At 35.0% G+C, this 19,733-nt stretch overlaps 1 protein-coding gene and 1 pseudogene across 2 annotated transcripts in view; one reads left to right on the plus strand and one right to left on the minus strand.

Moving 5' to 3' along the window:
• Positions 1-19,733, plus strand: part of NKAIN3 (sodium/potassium transporting ATPase interacting 3) — a 644,097-nt gene that overhangs the window by 156,385 nt on the left and 467,979 nt on the right. The window lies entirely within an intron of this gene.
• Positions 5,440-13,152, minus strand: LOC141581440 (nucleolar protein 8 pseudogene; annotated as a pseudogene).

Here is a 19,733-nt window from a genome sequence, read left to right on the forward strand (position 1 = left end):
AGGCGGAGGTTGCGGTGAGCCGAGATCGCGCCATTGCATTCCAGCCTGGGTAACAAGAGCGAAACTCTGTCTCAAAAAAAAAAAAGAAAGGGAAAAAGACAAAAACAATACAAATTGCAAGTAGTTAGAGATATTAGTAAAATAAAAATATAATCTCAAGTATCAATTTCTTAAATTACTAGAAAAAATATAAGCAAAGTTACAACGATTATTATCATGTCAGATATGGGATCTGGGTAACTTTATTTGTATTTTGCAGTGATTTCTTAAGCTTCATGTCCACTGAGATAGTTTTACAAAGCTCTATTGGAAATGGAAATTTATATATCTATTACACTTCAGCAGATGGTGGGGATTTTTCCCTAAGTAAGTTCTATGTCTAGATTGTTATAGGTGGATGCAAAAGTCATGTGGTTTTTGCCATTTATTTTACCAGCAAAAACCACAATTAATTTGCACCAACCTAATAATTTTTTAAATTTTTAATAATTTGAATTAAAATAACTTAAATTTTATTGACATTAAATTTAGTTATTAAAATTAATTGGAGGAAGAGGAGTTGGAAATTTCCCTGGCATAAATATCTATAGTCTCCCCCTTCTGCGGTTTGAAAAACTAAGTCGGTAGCTAAGGAATCTGAAAGTCAGGCAAGGGCGTGTAATCGATCCTTTAACATCTTGTCAGCTTTTTGTTCCTTTAATTTTCAGCCTTCAATCCATTCAACCACCTTATCTTTATTAAGCATTCACTAAGAGCAGGAGTCAGCTGAGTCCTGGGCACACAGATATGAGAGCAAGGCAGATAAACCATTTGTCTTCATGGAGCTTATAGTCTGTGTTAGCCTGATGCTGAGCATGCCAGGGAGAAAACAGCAAGATCTGGGGAAGGAAGGCACATAAAATAAATAATTACAGCCTGATAGAAGTACTCTGATGGAGACTTGTGTTGACATTGCAGGGGAAGAGCACCACTTTTCTTAAGACTGTCCGTGAAATTGTCCTTCAGGAGGTAGCATTTGAGCTGAGTCACAAAGTGCACCAGAATTTAGACCTTGTTGCCATCGCTGAGTCATGAAAGTCTCAACTTCATTTCTCCTTCGTCCAACAGTTACGAGGAGCTTAGAGTAATCAGGAAACACTTCCTGGATGTAGTGGCATTTCAGGAGGCAGAAATATGATTGCAAGGCTTTTCAGCCCTGAGAAGGTCTGCTGGGCAGGAGGATCATTTTCTTTGAACTCAGGAGGACTGGCTTCCAGATGTTATCAGATCAGGGTCTATCTTAATATAAATTAGGGTGTAAGAAACTCAATAATACATGATTTGACTGAAATTTTAGGAAAAGACAACTTTTTCTCTCCCAAGTCTCTGTCCCTTCCCTGACACAGGAAATGAAACAAATTACATCATGATCAAGACATTCCTTCTAATAAAGGCTTCAAACTTTACCTAAAGAAAATGCCACTGTATTAAGTCTAGAATTTTTCCAAATATCTTTTGAAAGGCGCACGTCCTGGATATGTTTGTGATTTGAAAAAAGGTTTCATAATAATTACATCTGGGAAACACAGCAATCTATAGACCTCTCTTGAAAATTAACTATGCACTTGTGAATTAAGGAGTATAGGAAACCTGTGGTTAAAAAATAAGTGAACTGACCTTTGAACACCTCTCCCTCTAGAGTTTTTGCAGAACATCTGTTAATGCTGAAAGAGCTTTGAGGCACGTCAATCATTTTTAAACAGCAAGATAAGCTCCCTTTCCTCAGCTGGAGGGCACTGAGCTCCAATTGGTGGATGGAGGGAGGGAGGATGGGACAGGGAGAAGCAGAGGCGGACAGGAGAGGAGGATGGAAATAAGGAAGAGATTTTGGATAAGTGGAGAATTTTCTGGTCATCGCTGACACCTCTAGCTGATTGAGAGAAGACACTGCATGTCCTAAAATGCTTCCCTCTAGGGTTTGCTGTCATTTGTGGCCACATTCAGTCACTGGAAGTGTGAGGACTTTAAAGGATCTCAGGGCTAGATGTTCTGTTGGTTCAATTGCTTCCTCCTGGGGTCCTAATAACCAGTTTCTGATTCATAGCAACTTCAGATTCTGACATCTGAAGGTTATAGATACTATAAAATCTCTCCAGCATGAGCTTCCATGTACTCTTACCAAAATGCACACACTGACAGAATTATGACATGGGGCCAGGGGGACTGAATTGCTAGGCAGTGGGTCATAATAAAAATAAAAAGATGTCATCTACTTAAGAAGATATATGATGCCAGTAAATAATTTCAACCCTTTTCAAAATTCAATCCTTTGCAATTTCTTTACAAACAAAGGAAGGGCAGTTGTTACTAAAAATTACTATGCTAATTTTTAGTCACATTCATGCCTCTGAGCACATGTAAGGGATTCCAAGACAAAGATTACCTTCTTTAGCCTCCTTAAAATACTTAGAAATTAATATGTATTGTTATAAAGTATTATAAAGTAATATATGTTCTTTGGAAATATAAAAAATTGAAATACAAAAGTTATTATAAATAATATTTTGATGTACAGTATTTTAGGTTTTTTCAAGATGTGCATCTAAGTATTCATAAGTTTTTTAAACTTCATGTCTACTTCATTATACCTAATCTGTTGCAGACAAAATCTGTTTTGTAGACTTTCTTCATTCAAAAATGTAATGGCAGCATTTCTTTAGCCATTAAATATTCTACACAGTATGCCTTTATATGAGTATATAATTCTTTAACACAGCTAATTTTACTGTTTTATTCCCAGTGTTTTCATATTCTGACTTTTAAATCTTTTTGCTTGCCTTTGATATTTTTACTCAAAGTAAATCCCTATAGGCAAATTGCTGTGTCACAGTGTGTGAATGATTTTTAAAACTATAGAGTAACAAGTTGTCAAACCGCTTTCAAATATTATATATCTTACAGGTCTCTCAGGGGCTAAGTGGAAGAGCCAGTTTATTAGTGAGCGCTAGTCTTACTAATAAATGAGGATTTTAAAGGGCCAACAACAGTTCTTTAAATAAGTCTTCTTCTACTTGTATTTTACCCCAGATGTTCCTGGCTGTTTTCTAATTAAAGTAATCAGGTGAAGCCTTTCTTGCTCCTGTATGGGGTTGAAATCAGGGCTGAGAATTTTACATGGAGCTGTTTTTTGAAAAAACTCTAAGCTATACTACAGACATCTTTTATTTATTTGTTAGTGTTTAATATTGCAACTTTGAACGAGACAGAATAAAGCTATCACATTTTTCTTGTCAGTTTAAGTGGTTATAAAACAGCTGTGACACCAGCTTAATGAATGTAGAAATTTTGTATTAACTCTGGATAGATACCCATCTACATCTTCTTTTTATTAGATATTACCTACATAATAAAATAATACGTAAACACATGGAAATTACAGACCATCTTCTTTTTTAGAAACCCTAGTTTTTCTCACTTAATTGGGAGTTCTTATTTGATGACCACTTTTTAAAAAATAATGATGTTATAAGTATCAAAAAGCTTTTTAGGCAAATTGTACAGAATCAGAAATTCACTTTGTTATGGAGTCAATGTGATTTCATGGTTTAAGAAAGAGGTGCATTTTTTATGTTTCTCATAAGTACTGGACTTTGCACAAACAAAAGTCGGAAATTAAAATCCATATAAAGTGAAAAAGAAATGTAACTTTAATGTGTGGAAAACACCAAAAAGAGGGTGGCATATTAAAATGAATTAATAATTATTTGTATTTAAGTCTAAAGAAAATGTGCCAAAATAAATGAAAGATTATTTAGATTCTTCAGTCCACTGTTTTCTTAATCACATTGTTTAATTTCCTGAGGTTAAAATATAGATAAATGTATTAGCAAGGAGAGCTGCATTGATTAAAGATTCCTATTATTAGCTGTGAGATTTTCAAGGACATCCGTATGGACAGAAGTAGAATAGATTTCTTTTGACACAAAGAGACTAAAGGATATGAAAAATCCTGAGACCATTAGCGACCTATAATATCTCAAATAATAACCACTGAAAGAAGAAAATAGGTACACTAGCATACATGAATCCACCAAAAGGATAAGTTCTCAAAAATTTCTCCTAAATGGAAACATAAAACTTTATCATGAATGGTTAACATAAAGCTTTAGCACAAATAGTTAAATGAAGTAAAATTAAGTTTGCTTTTTCAAATAGATTTCCAACGTTTATAGACAGCACAGTATTTAGATGTCTTATTTGCACACCACCTCCATTTTAGCTGTAGATGACATCCTCAAAGGTTGACTGATGACGGGTTAGTGCTATTCTGTTCATTTCCAGAAATTATTTATAGATGCTGAGGCATAAATCCTCCTGTCTTGCTGTGCAAGGAAGGGGCTATGAAATCTTAAGTTATGGGTGCTACAGAAAGTAGTAAAGACAACATTTTGGAATTCTTCAAGTAACAGTTAGGACCTGTGAACTTAGAAATATATGATGGCAAAAATAATCACCACAGCAAGCATTTTCATTTAAAAAGAAGGAAATGACTTTAATACCTGAACAGAGAAATTGGATAAATATATGATGATCCTTCTTCCCAATGGAATCAACACAGTTAATTAGATTGAAATTTAAAGAGAATTTGTGATAGCTTGGGAAACTGCTATTAACAGTAGTCAACTATGAAAAAATTAAAAATAATTTTAAAAATTCCTTATGTCTAAAAAGGCTGAAAGAAAATACAGAGGTCGATCATTACTTGATTTGCTGTTCATGAACACTGTGTGTTATTCTTACTTTCCAACGTTTATGAATTTTGCAAATTTTCTCTCATAAACCTCTATTAATTATTTCGATGATACAACCCACTCTTATTTTAAACTCCACTGTGGGTCCCATGAGCAGTGCACAGAGGGGGCCGTTGTGCAGCTCTGAGAGAGGGGGCTGTGCCTGGTTTGGTGCTCCTCCTCTGGGCGGCTTTGCTATCCCAGCTGTCCGCTTGTTCTTCCCTTTCAGCCTCTTATCAGTGCTGCTTTCTGCAAGTTTTCCATTTTTCTTTATAAATTTTTCACAGGTAAAGGACCTGTCTTTTTTTTTTTCCTTTGACCCATTTATTTAAAAAGACTTCAAACAAAAGGATCTTCATGTAAACCTGGCATGAGAAGATGTCCATTAGTTACTCAGGATAGAGGGCAAAGAGGTTATAGATAGGAAGTATTTTCAAGGGCTATCTTGTGCTGCCTTTGTAAGAAGTTGAATTTAGTTGTTTGAAGTAATTACTTAGGAGGAAATGCAGAAGAGTTTCGTAGAAAAAAATGGCAACCAGAATGACATTCCATCCGCCAGATTTTTAAAATTCCTTCACTCCGAAATTCCTTTGTCAGCTAAAACTGTTTTCTGGGTCAGTGTCCTTAGGTGAGCCTTGTTCGTGTGCAGTATCAAAACCAGTGCTGACACCTGTTACTGTGGTTTCATTTTCCTTTTTGCATCTTTATGTTTCTTCCGACAATCCATACAAAGGTTGCCTGTTCTGGCCTCTCAGGAGTTCCTGCTAATATTATTTCCTACTCCCCTCCAGAATAAATCAGAACCCATTTGAAGTCTTTCATCATTCTTGTAGAAAAAGAAAAATCTAGTGGTCTGTTTCTCAGGTAATGATGCTTCTCCAGAACTGGGCTTTCTGTGATCTGTTTCTTCAGTAACATCTTTCTTTTCTGAACTGCTGTCTTGGAAATGAGGGTCTTCCTGCCAGAAAATCTTTCCAAGTTTCACTGTTTCAACTCTGTAGGTCTCTTCCTTTATGTCTTTAGTGTCTGAATCAAAAAGGGAGAATGTGAACCCGCCAGGCTGCTCAGCCCCACTGGTCAGAGCTACAGGGTTCTGGATTTCCTCAGGTTTCTCTTTATCACAGTTCTCATTCCAGGATGTGTACTCTTCCTTTTCACTGGTATATTTTGTAGTTTGGAATATTTCTTTCAGATCCATAGCAATGTTATAATACATTTCTTTAGACACCTCAGGTAGCTTCTCAGCTTCCTCCCAAAGGACCCATCTTTATTTGAAGCAAAGAATAAAATCAGTCTTTGATTTCTCTGTTTAACTATATTTTGTGTTAGAAATTGGTATGCTAAAATCAGATGCCACCTGTATTCACAAATAGGGTGATGTTTGTGTTGTGCCTGATTACACTGTGAGTCCCACTCATCCTCTCTGTGGCTCATGGGTGCACTTGTGAGTGTATCTGTCACCTGGAATCACATCAGGTCACCTACCATGTTATTGCTCTCCTACTGGGGCTCCCACTTGTAAGGGACATCAATAAGGCCAGTGTCAGGACTAGCCAAAATTTTTTTTGAGACAGAGTCTCACTCTGTTGCCCAGGTTGGAGTGCAGTGGCACAATCTCAGCTCACTGCAACCTCCATCTCCTGAGTTCAAGTGATTCTCCTGCCTCAGCCTTCTGAGTAGCTGGGACTACAGGTGTATGCCACCATGCCCAGCGAAGTTTTTATTTTTTGGTGGAGACAGGGTTTCACCGTGTTGTCCAGGCTGGTCTTGAACCCCTGACCTCAAATGACTCACTTGTCTTGGCTTCCCAGAGTGTTGGGATTACAGGTGTGAACCACTGTGCCCAGCCAAGAACAGCCACTATTAAAATCCCAATGTTCATTCTCAAGAGCTCTAATATCCTCAAAGGGGCTGAAGTCCAGGTGCAGGAGCAGTGTTGGTGTTGGGGAACTGGAAGAGGCCAGTGTGACTAGACCATAGAAAGCAAGCAGAGCATGACAGAACTTTAGGCTGGAGAGCCAGGTGGGGCAAATTAGGCAAGATCTCCTAGGCCAAGTTAATTAAAGATGTGAGGCTTTATCCAAGGATCACCAGGTAGCTCTTGAAAGATTTTAAGCAGGAAAGAGTGATATGATCCAATGTGAAAAGTAATTGATGATCTCGACATGGTCCACACTGGCACAACTGGTGAGAAATAAACAAGGGTGAGAGCCTGGGTCTTTTGAATTAGGAGATAAGGAATCTGTCCACAACTATAGAAAGGATTCTGGTAAGTGCAATTTACAGTTTACAAATTATAAGGGAGATGCCACATTTGAAGAGATTGTTAGGACAATTACCATGCAGCTCCAGTTTCTCTGTTAGTATAATTTTGATCCCAGCCAACTCATGCTTTTCTGTCTTAAAATGCCCAAACTTAGCAGGTGTTTAAGCCTGGAAGCAAGAAAGCAAATTAAAAATACCAACATCATTTTGGTTAAGGAATTGAGTTCCTTCAAGTGTCTCTGCACTTAAACATTCATCCTGAGTTAAAAAAAAAAAAAATTGTATCCAGCACACAGTTTGTTCCTCCTCATGTTACTTTCTATGTCAGACTTAGCAATCTCAACACTCCATCCAATCTAATTCAGAATCATTAACATTTGTACTTAGCCACATGGATTCAAATGCTGAATGTTTGGAACATTTGCAGGCAGATGTTATCAAAGATGTTCTCTTTTTACAGTTTCCTCAGTCAATTTGCAGAGAACAACCATTGCCACTGAACATGAGGTGCAGTCAACATAGAAGCAGTTTTTTGTTTGTTTGCTGTTGGCTTCTGAGCATGTGCTTATATTGGGAAAGTGTTGCACTTTACTGCATTCAAATACGTATTGCTTCAATTATGGTTTGTTGTTGCTGTTTTTGTAAATTTACTTTAATCAGTTAAGAAGCAGATATTAATGTGAGAAGAATGTGTTTTCCTTTAGATGTTGATGTTAATAGAAAGACACTCGGGACCCACTTTTTCATTGATTTCAGCCTTTCTTTATAACTAAAATTGGGTCCTTTGCTTTTACTAAAATATGCATTTTATTTACTTCTTTTTGCAATTCCAAGGCTGGGTAGTTCTTGAACTGGGAAAACAACATTACCTCTAATATTGATTTGTCAGTCTTCTTATTTACCTTCCACACTGAACACTAAAAGGACCTAGAAAATAAATACCAAAGTCCAACCCAAACTAAAGGTGCGCTTCATATGCGAATTTTATGGCTTCTCTGATCTTATTCATAAATTACTATCAATCAAAGGATTCTTGTCCAAGCTTCACTGGGGATGAAAAGCTGGTCAAGATTCAGACAAAATTTGTTACTGAAACGAGAGCATTTTTGTTAGTAGATATGGAAAGAATCAGTCTAGCCAATATATTAGCAAATATGTCACTTTTTAAAAGTTCTCTTCTCTTACCATAGGTCATCATGCCTAACTCTGCTCTTCACCAAATATTTTCCATTTCCTTCATTGCCATTAAAGCTCCTTCATCTTGAAACTCTTGTTACTGGAAGGTTTCCCTGTGACCTGTGTACAAATTGATTCTCAAGTTTTTGTTATTAAAAGACCCAGACCTCTTGCTCTTCATTAACTCTCTAATGACCATACCGGCTTCCTTTCTTTCTTCTTTTTTTTCTTTTCCTTCCTCTTCCCCTTCCTTCCTTCCCTCCCTCCCTCCCTCCCTTCCTTCCTTCCCTCCCTCCCTCCCTTCCCTCCCTCCCTCCCTCCCTTCCTCCCTCCCTTCCCTTCCTTCCTTCCTTCCCTCCCTCCCTTCCTTCCTTCCTTCCCTCCCTCCCTCCTTCTTTCCTTCTCCTTTAAGAGAAACATAAGGACTATGAAATAAATATGTCAATGAAAGACCTTGGCATGCAGTGTTCCAGAAAGATTAATGTAGCCATGGGCTGCCAGAGGCAAGTAGATCAGTTTTCTGGCTATTGCAAGAGTTTATTCAGTGCAAGGTGATGAATGTTCACACAAAACTGCTGTTCGAAATATCCTAATTTATTTCAACTGCCATGGCTTTTTCAAAATTTATCCTCAAAATCATCCTCAGGGTGGAACCCGTCTTGTGCAGCCATGTTACCTGCCTCCATTTGAAGGCTTCATCTGGTGGTACTTAATCAACATTCACCTTGTTTTTTTGTTTTGTTTCCAATTCTGTTTCTACTTTGTTTTACCTCTTGCTTTTCATGATATCTATAGTTTTGAGTAGAAATATTCCCTAGGAACTTTAGGTCTTATTGATATAAAAGGCTAAGCTTTTTATTATTTTTTAAAGAAATAGTAAATAATATTGCTGATTTTAAAAGAGTATGTACTATTTTGACTACTGTAGTTGTGGTATTTTGTTTTATTTTATTTTGTTTTTGGTATCCCTTTATATCCTGTTAAGATGAGTCACTTTTCCTGAGTCTTCATTATAGACATATTTGAAAAGATTTAACATCTTTACAATGTTGAATTGTCTATCAATCAAGGAAAAGAGTGTAACTTCATTTATTCAAGTTTCTATATCTGTAAGTGGAATTACTAAAGCTCGAAAATCTAAAACATTTTTTATAATGCCTTGTGCATTGTTTATATAACTATTATAATAATTCCTAAATATTTTATCTTGTGAGTTTTAATATTATTTTTAATTTTATTTTTATTTGATTATGCCTGTTTTAGGTAAATTTTTGAAAGCTAATCTCATGTCAAACAACTTCCCAGAACTATCTTATACTTTTTAAAAATGTGCTTGTTAACTCCATTAAATTTGCCTTGTAGATGAGCATGTATTAGTAAGTAATAATTTTCTTATCTATTCCTATTCTATCCTTATACATATTATTTTATTTTCTCATTACATTTTCCAGGATCTTTAGTGCTATCTAAAAAAAAATCTAATCTAATTAAAAACATTGGTAAGAAACATCTTTTTCTCATTCCCTTCTTTAAAAAATATTTACCAAATCACCCTATTATGTGTGGGGTTTTGATAAATTCTCTTTGTCAAGTTAAGGGATTTGCCTTTATTTTTAAGTTTCCCAGACTTTGATTAATAAACTGAATTTCATTCCTTTTTTCTTTATTTTTGCATCTGGGAAAATCTTATACATTTTCCTATTATTTTGTTAAGTTGATGACTTGTATTGATAGATGTTCTGATATTAAATCATTATTTTATTTTTTATTGAACATAATACATTTCTATTAAATTGTTGAGATATAAAAGCTAATTTAATTAATTTGTTTTTTTACACCTGAGAAATGCCTATACAATTTTTTGTCTTCTTTTTTTAAATTTTTTGTCTTTCATTATCCAGTTTAGCTTATTTACTAGAATTCTTTTTAAAACTGTTAGAGCCTTGTGCTATTTTGGTGGAAAGGAATCTATTTGATTCATATTTCAATTTTTAATAGTCATTGTCTATTCGTTAGACTAATATTACTAGTTTGGAATTTTTATGTTTTTCTAGAAATGTATTCTATTTTAGATTTCCAAATTTGTTGGCATATGTATGCACAAAATACTACTTCATTATTATAGCCTTAATATTTGGAGATATTTATCTTTTAAATGCTATAATTTATTTATTTGGTCTATTACTCTCCCATAGACACTTAAAAATAAGTATTAACAGAAGTTACCTAGCTTTCAATATTTTCAAATAATCAAATTTGGTTTCCTCATCTTTTTTAGTTGTTAATGTTTTTTATTTCACTGATTATTGCCTTTAATTTTTTATTTTCTTTTTATTTTTTGGCTTATTACAGTACTTTCTCATGTTTTTTTATGTCTAACTTGTTTTCATTTCCTCCTGTGGCCTGATAAATCCTTTGAAAGCTGTACTTTTTCTATAAATTTCTTGATTGAGCTATGCCCTCAATTGTTGATATATAGGCTTTTGTCACTTAGCTATAAATTGTTCCTTATTCCCCCATACTATTACCATTTTGACCCAAGTTCATCTGGTTGTAAGTGTTTTAGGACACAAATATATCCATTTTTAAACTCTTTTCTTCATTGATATAATTATTTTTCACGTGATCAGTGACAATAATATGTATGGTATTGATGTTTTGAAATTTACTGAGGCTTCCTTTGAGAGTTCATTCAGCACTGACTTCTGTGTATATTCTATGTGTGCTTAAGGTGTCTTTTCTCCTTGTCTGATGTGATATTGAGCATATATCTATTAAGTTTATGAGTTATCTTACTCAAAATTCTAGAATTTTTCTTATTCTTTTATCTTTATCAGTTTCTAAGTTTTCTCTTTTAAAACCCCAATCACAATTGTTCATGAATCTAATTTTCCTATAGATGTGATTATTTATGCTTTCTTGTATTTCAAGTATAGATAAACTCATAACTGTTTATGATTATTATGGCCTTTTCACTTACTATCTTTCTCAATATTATCTATTGTCCTTCATTATTGCTTTCAATCTACTTGTTATCCTACATTATATTTTAACTGGTATTTTACTTTATGGGACAAAGTCTCATTCACTCTGTCACCCAGGCTGGAGTACAGTGGCACAATCTCAGCTCATTGCAACCTCCACTTTTCAGTTCAAGCGATTCTCCTGCCTCAGACTCCTGAGTAGCTGGGACTACAGGTGCCACCATGCCTGGCTTATTTTGTGTTTTTAGTACAGACCAGGTTTTATTATGTTGGCCAAGATGGTTTTGAACTCCTGTCCTCAAGTGATCTGCCCACCTCGGCCTTCCAAAGTGCTGGGATTTACAGGAGGGCATGAGCCATTGCACCCAACCTTGACTGACATTTTAATTGCCAATGCAACTGTCAATTAGTTATTATTATTATTTTATATTTTTGTCCTCTTTCTTTTTGATTTTTTCTGCATCTTTTTGCCACTAATACGTATATCTCACAGGTAATATTTTAGATCAATTTTTAAAAATTCATTCTTATAAAAATAATAGAAACTATGCTCCAAGCAGTCTTGTAAGCACTTTGCTTGGATCATCTCATTTCATTTATATAAAGCTCTGACAGGCATTACTGTTAGCATTACTTTATATATATACAAAAACAGCCAGTGGAATTTTAAATAACTTGCCTGAAGATACACAGTTAATGGTTCCAAAACTTGGACCTGAGCCTATATTCTTTACCACTATGACATGCTGCCTTCTAATAAATTTATAATGCCTTTTTTATTAATATATAATACATGTACATATTTTTGGGATACAAGTGATAATTTGATAAATTTATATAATATGTGAGGGACAAATCAGGGTAATTGAGATATTCGTCACCTTAAAATTTTATCTTTTCTTCATGCTAGTAACCTTCAAATTATTATCTTCTAGCTATTTTGAAATGTACAGTCAATTAATATTAACTATATTCACCATATTGATCTGTTGAACACTAGGTCTTATTTCTTCTTTCTAACTGTATATTTCTCTCAACTAATCAACATCTTTCTATCCCTCCTCCCCACCTCTTGTAACAACCAATCTACTATTTCCATGAAATCCACTTTTTTAGGTTCCACCTATGACTGAGAACATGCAGTATTCATCTGTATTTTTCTTAACCAAATCACCTCCAGTTCTATCCATGTTGCTAGAAATTATAGGATTTCATTATTTTTTATCTTTTAGTAATATTCCATTAGGTATACATACATCACATTTTCTTTATCCATTCATGGATAATTAGACTGATTCTGTATTTTGGCTATTGTTAATAGTGTCAGTCATGAGAGTGCAGGTATCTCTTCAGCATATTTATTTCCTTTCTCTTGAATATATACCCAATAACTAAATTGCTGAATCATATGATAGTTCTATTTTTAGTTTATGAGAAACATCCATATACTTTTTCTTAATGGCTGTACCAATTTATATAACCACCACAATGTACTAATGTTCTGCTTTCTCCACATTCTCACCAGCATCTGTTATTCCCTGTCTTTTTTGATAAAAGCTATTTTAACCATGGTGCGATGATATCTCATTGTGGCTTTGATTTGAAGTTTTCCGATGATTAAAGATGTTGAGTGTTTTCCATATACCTATTGGCCATTTATATGACTTTTTGTTTTTTTGGAAATAACTATTCAGAACTTTTGCCCATTTTTAAATCCATTTTCTTATTTTTTGCTGTTGAGTTGTTTGAGTTCTTTAGATATTCTAGTTATGAACCCTTCATCAGATAATTTGCAAATATGTTGTCCTCTTTTGTAAGTTATCACTCCACTTTGTTGATTGTTTCCTTTGCTATGAAGAAGCTTTTTAACTTGATGTGATTCCATACATCAATGTTTGCTTTAGTTGTCTGCGCTTTTGAGGTCTTACATACACAAAAGTCTCTGTCTGCACCGACATCCTGGAGAGTTTCCCCAACATTTTCTTTTAGAAGTTTGATATAAGTCTAAAGTTTAAGTCTTTAATCCATTTTTATGTTATTTTATTTTTGTATGTGGTGAGAGATTGGGGTCTTGTTTTATTCTTCTGTTTATGGATATCTAGTTCTTCTAGCACTATTTGAGGATTTTTATCATAAAGGGATGTTGAATTTTATTAAATATTTTTAACATCTATTGAAATGATCATATGCTTCTTATTTTTAGTTCTGTTAATATTGATATATCCTGCTTATTGATTTGCATACATGAATCATCCTTGCATCCCTGAATTGAATCTCAGTTAATCATGGTGAATAATCTTTTTAATGTATTGTTGAATTTGGTTTGCTAGTAATTTGTTCAAACTTTTTGCATCCATTTTCATCAGTTTCATTTTTATCTATTTCATTTTCTACATATTGGCCTGTAATTTTTGTTGTGTCCTTTTCTGGTTTTTGTATCAGGGTAATGCTGGCCTCATAAAATAAGTTTGAAAGTATTCCCTCTTCTTCAATTGTTTTAAAAAGTTGAATAGAAGAATTACTCATTCTTCCTTAAGTTTTCTTAAAACTTAGCAGTGAAGCAATCAGTTCCTGGATTTTTCTTTGATGGGAGATTTTTTATTAGAACGTAGACCCTGTTTCTCATTATTGGTTTGTTTAGGTTTTTTATAACTTCATAGTTAAATTTTAGTTGGTTATAAATGCCAAGTAGTTTATCTATTTCTTCTCTGTTTTCCAATTTGTTGACATATAATTGTTCATAGTAGTCTTTAATGATTCTTTGTATTTCTGTGGTCTCAGTTGTTATGTTTCTTTTTTTATTTCTGATTTTATTTGTTTGAGTCTTGTCTTTTCTTCTTAGTTAATCTAACTAAAAGTTTGTCAGTTTTTCTTATCATTTCAAAAACCAACTTTTGTTTTATTTATCTTATGTGTTTTTGGTCTCAATTTTATTTATCTTATGTGTTTTTGGTCTTTATTTATCTTATGTGTTTTGGTCTTACCTTATTTATATTCATTTTATTTGTCTTATATGTTTTTGGTCTCAATTTCATTTATTTCTCATTTTCAGGAATTCTGAATGTTTTATATTTCAATCTCTTTGCTAAATTTCTCTGATAAATTTCTGTGTCATCTTGGAGATTACTGAGTTTCCTTAAAACTTCTATTTTTAGTTTTTGGTCAAAGAGCTCACATATCATCATCTTGGTAGAATCAGACACTTGGTTTCTTGCTTTGTTGAAGTCATAGCTTCCTGTTTGCTATTGTGTCTTGTGGATCTGTGTCTACGACTTTGCATTGAAGAATCCTTATTCTATTCTAGTTATTATTTATTCCAGGCTTCTCTGCCTGGCTTGTATTGGATATGTTTAATTAGCTTGTTGAATTTATTTATTTTTTCCTTCTAGGTTGCTACCACCTGTTCAGGATTAGTTGGTGACTTAAGCCCAGGTTTGTTTCAGCTTCGGTAAACAATTATAGTGTTGACTTTCTCAAATGGGTGGTCCCAATGGTGATATCCTAGCAGTGTAGTCTGGCTGGCCAGAAGTTTGTGGCCAGGGACCTGTGGAATGTACTTTCTACATTCAGCAGCACCATGCTGAATAACAACTCTAATTTGATATCTCTTTCAGCAGAGTTACATAAAAGAGTTTCCAGGTCTAGAGATCGTAGCGTCACCTCTACCCATTGTCTCTGGCTGTATTCAGTATATTTCTCCTATCAAGCACTCTTGATGCTTTCTGTGTCAGAAGTAGGTCTCCTGCCAGGGAACCCAGAATGCTGAGGAAACTGATAGTTCACCTTGATCTCACTTTTTCTAGAGTAGAAGTTGTGAATCAAGAGAAATTTTCTGCACCATTTGTGTCAAACAGATTAGGAGACAAGGCATCAAAGATATGGAAGTATGATTCTCTTATTGTCTACTCAGAGTTTTTTTTTTTTTTTAATTTGTCTGCAGCCCTAGGAACTGTCTCATCCTCATATTTGAGTTCTAGCATATCACTGGTGATAATATAAGAATTGTATATTCATTTTTGGTTTTCTGATGGGGGTGTGTAAAGCCAACTTGCTTCTATGCCACAACTTTGGAACTGGAAACCCAAATTCAGTCTTTATTTCAATTCTTATATTTTCATACATGACACCTCCATTTGGTTCTTCTTTTAAATTATTTTTTCTTGACTCATGGTTTTATTCTCCCCCTTTCTTTCAGTAAGGATATTACCTATGCTTATTAAAAATTATTTCTATTATTTTTGTTTCTTCCAATACAGATTGTTTTCTTTCTTATTAGTGTTTGCCAATCCACAGAAATATTTTTCATCAGGTGTTATTTGATAGACATTTGACTAATTGTTTTAATACACAGAAAAACTTACTAGATAGGTATTAAAAATAGTCCCATCTTATCCATTAGGAAATTTTACACCAAGAGATTTGGCAACTTACCCAAGTTCAGGCAAATCCCAGCTCCATTACTAAGCAAGTGGTGGCTCCATTACTAAGTAACTACTTGCAAGTAGTAAAGAAACTGCTTGCTTAGTAATGGAGCTGGGATTTGTCTGAACTTGGGTAACTTACTAAGCAAGTAATGGAGCTAGGGTTAAACCCACATATTCTGACTCTACCACCACTCAAATTCTATACCATTGTATATATATTTCAAAAGATAAAATAGATATATTTATCTCAATGGCCATGCACAAGAATATATAGTTACAATGGGAATAGGAAAGAGTTATCAAGTAGAGCTTATACCTAATGACTCTATTATTTGGGAGAGTTTCTTAGAGAAACTGAAGCTTGAGTTGTTATTTTTCTTGAAGTCTAGGTGTGAGATGACCAAAATGTATAAGAAATTGTGTTTGTAAATATAGTTAGTTAATAATACTTGACTTTTTCCAGTATGCCAGGGACTGGATTAATCATTTTGCATATATCCTCTGGAACAGATATTGTAATTGTACCCATTTTTCTTATAGGGAAATTGAGCCCCAGAGAGGTTAAATAAAATTGCCCACATAAATGCTGGGGCTGAGGCCAAACTTTGAACCTAATCAATTTGGTTCTTGAGTATATACTTCCAACTATTTTTTGTTTACTTCTTGTATCATACAGTTATAAGGAAGTGAGAAAGTGAAATATAAGTTGGGGAGGCACCAAGACATCAAACGAATGAAGTACATGATGCAAGTTCAGAATACAGTGGTAGAGATGGTGAGAGTCTCATTCTAAATTGGTCCTCCCTGTCTTCACACATTGCTCTCCTCTCCTTAGGCAGCCCGGTTTTCTTTCTATATGGTTTTCTCTTACCCCATCAAAAATCTGCATTCAAAATAAGAGCTGCAAAATTCATTCATGCTGAAGTCTGGGGACTGGAAGTTAGTTGTTTATTCTAGGTCTAATGGTAAGAGACCGCATGAGAAGAAAATTTTAGATTCCAGAATATTTCAGGCATATAGAGATTATATTTGGTAAGCAATAAAATCATAGATTGCAAAATAATACATTTATAGACATGAATAAAGAAAATGCCATGGTAGCAGTTTAGAGTGGCAAGAAGTGATGGTAAGTTGTTATGAAGCCATAGCAATTGCTAACTTATTATAGATACTAACAATTGAATATCCTGAAAACATCTTCTGTTCTAACTGGAGTAAAAATGCCCATTTATTCACTTTGCCAATTTTAGGATTCAACCTGAAGCCAAATAAGTTTAAGTGAAACTAAGAAATTCCTTTTACTAGTTGATAAGTCAGCTAATTGAGGTTTATGTGAAGTGGTTGTAGAGTCTTCCCTCAATAATAATACATAGAAGAGATCTTGGCATATGATAACAGACATGGTTGTGACACTGAAGGCAGAGTTAGTGTTGACTGCAGAATCAGCAGATGAAGCCCAGGCACGGAAGCTCCAGAACTGTGGCTATTATGCTCTGCTGTGTGGTTGTCTCATGTAATCTACAACATAGCTCTGGATCAGAATGTAGAACCTGGATCCCAGCAGAAGGAAAAAAAAATCAAATTTATAAATTAAGCATCTTGAAAGAATATCTGATGTTATTGTGGTGTGATATATTTTGAACACACTATGGGCTTGTGAAAGACGAAGGTAAGACATGACTAATCCACTTTGTAAGTGAGGAACAGATACAGTGTGCAGTGAGAGGTAGAGTGATTTTTCCCAAAAGGTCATACAGGTAGTACTTATGCAATATAGAGAAGATTAATTATGTTTTAACATCAATTTTAAAAATATTGAATAGAAGTATAATTATCTTTTTATTACATTAGTTTGGATCACAGTTCTTTGGAGAATAGGCAGCTATCACTCATGACTATGGTTATAGTCATGGCTATGTAATTTTAAAGCAGTATATTCTTGTAAAATACAATTAACCAAAAATCAAGTGCTCATCATTGAATACCCTCCCTTGTCCTCCCCTCCCTTCCCCTCCCATCCCTTTCCCTCCTCTCTCCTTCTCTCCCCTTCCCTCCCCTCCTCTCCCCCTGCTTGTTTTTTCCTTCCACTCCCCTCCCCTTCCCTTCCTTTCCCCTTCTTCTCCCCATGCCCCTCCTGCCCTCCCCTTTCCCCTCTCCCCTCCCCTCGTCTTCCCTCCCCTCACCTCTCCTCCTTTCTCCTCTCTTCTCTTCTTTCATTGAATCACTTTTCTCTTTTAGGTACTGCAAAGTCTGTGAATTTGGACAGCCTTGTTGTCAAACGTCATTGTCAGATAATGAAAATATTCTAGATGACTTGCAGGAGAGGTAGAGGAAACTCTAGGGGGTGTCTCTGGGCGATATGATTATACATTCAGTAATATTTACATTGATTTTCTTTACACCGATTGCTAGCTCTGTTCTTCCAAAAATATCCTTGCCTTCATATGTTTGTCAAAGCACTATTCACATGGAATCAACATAGGCACCCATCAGGGGTGGATTGAATAAAGAAAACGTGGTTAAATATACTCCATGGAATACTATGAAGCCATCAAAAAGAACAAAACCCTGTCATTTGCAGCAACATGAATACAGTTGGAGGCCATTATCCTAAGTGAATTAATGCAGAAACAGGAAATCAAGTACTACATGTTCCCATTTATAAGTGGGAGCGAAACATTGTGTATTCATGGAGATAAAGATGGCAATGATAGACACTGTGGACTACAAGAGGTGGAAGGGAAGAAGGGAGGAGGACATGGGCTGAAACACTGATTGAGTACTATGCTCACTACCTGAGTGACTGGATCAATTGCACCCAAACCTCAGCATCATGCAATATACGCATGTCACACACTTGCACGTGTATCTCCTGCATCTACAATGAAAGTTGAAATTTTTTTCAAAAATTTACCTCACAGTGTACATGTTTGAAAGTATTCAAGAAAATATAAAATAAGTGTCTCTTCCTTGAAAGGAATAACTATCACACACACACCAATAAAATTGCAAGCTTGTTAGCCTGAAATAGATTTATCGGGGAATTTCTTTTTGTCGGTTTTCATTGTTTGAAAATACAGTAGTCCCTCCTTATCTTTGGGGGATATGTTCCAAGTCCCTCAGTGGATGCATGAACCATGGATAATACTCAACCCTACATATGCTACATTTTTTTTCTATGAGATAACAGAGACAGCTACTATGTGACAAATGGATAGGTAGTCTGTGCAGCTTGATATGCTGGGCAAAAGGATGATTGATGTCTCCAGTTGGCACAAAATTTCATCATGCTACTCAAAACACACACAATTGGAAACTTATGAATTATTTCTGGAATTTTCATTTAATATTTTTGGGCCACAGTTGGCCACGAGTAACTGAAACCACACAGAGCAAAACTGTGGATAAGCAGGAACTACAGTGCTAGGAGTCTTAAGAAATGGAAGCCTTTCTTGATCTCTGAGAGGGCGCTTTTCCTGATACATATCTGAAGTCAGCATTCAGTCACTGAATCATAGATTTGCCTTGGCCTTTCCCCCAGCACAGTTTGTACTTTCACCTGGGGCAGCAAGGTGGAGATATAGGACCCAGTTGTTGCTGTAAATTGAATATACACGTTTCCATTTATCTCAGCCTTAGTATGAATATTTCCCACTCTGTGATGTGATTTCGGAGCTATTACAATCTGAGCAAAATTTTTAAAATCATGGCTTGGATCAGGTGATAATAATCCTGATGCACCCAGCCTTCATTAGAACGATTTCTCGAGCTTTGTGTACAGTTCTAGGTACTATGAGAATGTAACTGAAAAGTGCCCATGACCTTTCTCTTTGTGCCATTCTTCTCATTTTAAATTATCATGCTTAAAGTGTTTGCCTTTCTTAGCCATCTTTAAGCTCCGTGAATGAAAGTGCTGTGCTTTTCTATTCATTCACATATCTCCAGTGATTGGCATGTAGCAGGTGCTTAAGTAATATTTATTAAATGAATAAAGATGGAAACGAAAATAATGAAAGTTTGGGAACTTGTGTACACAACAATATTACATGGCTGAATAGGGACTGTTTATGGAGAAAGGACTGCCTTAGGGAGGGATGTAAACATCATCTTGAAAT

This window comes from Saimiri boliviensis, chromosome 15, assembly GCF_048565385.1.
Source record: "Saimiri boliviensis isolate mSaiBol1 chromosome 15, mSaiBol1.pri, whole genome shotgun sequence".
Classification (NCBI taxonomy): domain Eukaryota; kingdom Metazoa; phylum Chordata; class Mammalia; order Primates; family Cebidae; genus Saimiri; species Saimiri boliviensis.